Consider the following 1,781-nt stretch of genomic DNA (forward strand, 5'->3'; position numbering starts at 1 on the left):
TCAGTATACACACACATACCAGTTTACCAAGGAGGCAAGCACACACACCCTTTCTCCTGGATTAACACTAGTATGTGCCCCCACAACAGCTGGTTCTCCAGACCTGCAGACATTGGTGAGGGCACAGGCGTGCTGCCGTGGGATACTACGAGCTGTCAATGAGGTCGTCAGGGAGACGGAGCACCGGCGACTGCTCAGCCGTTATCAGCGCAGGCTAGACTTGTCCCCTCTGGAGAGGCAGGCCAGTCCTGTCGCTGCTCAGTTCAAGGTATGGCCTTACTATGTATCCACCATCTGCCTTCCAAACAGCTTCTCTGGTCTTGGAGCACCTGATCCAGAGTATGAATTATTAACTATATTCTTTTTCTATGTAGAATCTGGACCTGACCACTAAGAAAATGATCCACGAAGGACCGTTGACTTGGAAAGTTAGTAAAGATAAAGCTATAGGTAAGAGATCATCACAGCTGAACAAATCACATTTTTGTTTTTCCTCTTGCAAATGATTACTTGACAGGTCCATTCTCACTCTGTGTGTGTGTGTGTGTGTGTGTGTGTGTTTCAGACATTCATGCTCTGCTTCTCTCAGACCTGTTGGTGCTACTCCAAAGGGGTTCAGGTGACCGTTTGATCTTGCGATGTCCTGCGCGCTCACTGGGTGGGGTTTGGGGTAGGAACACGGACCTCAAAACCCCCTTTTGCCCCGTTGTTCGCTTGGATTCATCTCTTGTCAGATCTGTGGCTACAGGTATATTTGTAGTTATTCTTACAGCTATGAATAGCCAGAATAGATGAATGGGTCTGGAATAACTAAGTCTTTATTTTATTTAAAAAAAATTAAGAAGCCAGTTACAAATTGCATTTGGGTTAGTTTGAATACATTGTTTGACAGCCTGCTCTTCTCTATCAGATAACAAGGCCTTGTATGTGATCAGTACATCAGAGAGACAGATATACGAGCTGGTGGCTGGGACTTCCTCTGAGAAAAACACGTGAGTTTGTTTTTTTGTCTCTCTCTGACCCACCATCTTCTCATCAAGGTCAACCAGTCAGCACTGCTGTGTCTGTTTTGTGATAACATTTATGGTGTCAGGCCATTTATGTTCAGATGATTTTAACAACATTGTGCTGTTGTAGAAATTGGGACCTGATGGCTTTAGCGATGTTTCCACAGATGGAAGAACCTGTTAGAAAAGACCATCTCCTCGGCCTCTGGAGGCATTGAAGCCACCGAGCAAGGATCAACAGCTCCGTAAGTACTCAGGATTTTTAAAGTTTTCTAATGCTGCTGTAATGCTGTTAAGAGAAGGCAGAATTTCAAAGATGCACTTACAATGATTGGACTCCTGACATCTCCTCTAGGTCTGCGGTTCTACGGTTGCATGGTAATCATGTCGGTCGTCTAGGTAAGCCCATGTTTGTTTTTGTTTGTATACAATGTCATAGGATTTGCTCTCTTTGGTACTTATGGCTGATGCCTTTGGTCTCTAGATGGCTCCCTAACAGAAGAGTCTGGTTCTATAGAGAGAGATTCACAGAGTGAAGATGAAAATGTACTCACACCTACTATCCCAACTGACCAATCAGAAGCCTACATGCATACTGGTGGGCAGGGTTATGTGGGAGGACAAGCTAAAGTGGCTGATGCTGCTTTTCAAGATGGTAAGAATTTGTTACACTCCATTACACAGTCATTGTTGCACTATGATAGTTAAACAGTATATTTCTGGTGGTGGTGGTGTTTTTGTAAATAGAATTTTAGCAGGCTCAGATATTTACCA

At 44.1% G+C, this 1,781-nt stretch overlaps 1 long non-coding RNA gene across 1 annotated transcript; it reads left to right on the forward strand.

The window, feature by feature from the left end:
* The first annotated feature begins 1,218 nt into the window (after positions 1 to 1,218).
* On the forward strand, positions 1,219 to 1,550 carry LOC145655929 (uncharacterized). Its single transcript, XR_014121755.1, has 3 exons — positions 1,219 to 1,252; positions 1,363 to 1,406; positions 1,492 to 1,550. It is a non-coding gene; the product is annotated as an uncharacterized LOC145655929 (long non-coding RNA).
* The last annotated feature ends 231 nt before the right edge of the window (positions 1,551 to 1,781 follow it).

Source organism: Electrophorus electricus, unplaced genomic scaffold (assembly GCF_041902795.1).
Source record: "Electrophorus electricus isolate QZ-2024a unplaced genomic scaffold, ASM4190279v1 Scaffold40, whole genome shotgun sequence".
Taxonomy (NCBI): Eukaryota; Metazoa; Chordata; class Actinopteri; order Gymnotiformes; family Gymnotidae; genus Electrophorus; species Electrophorus electricus.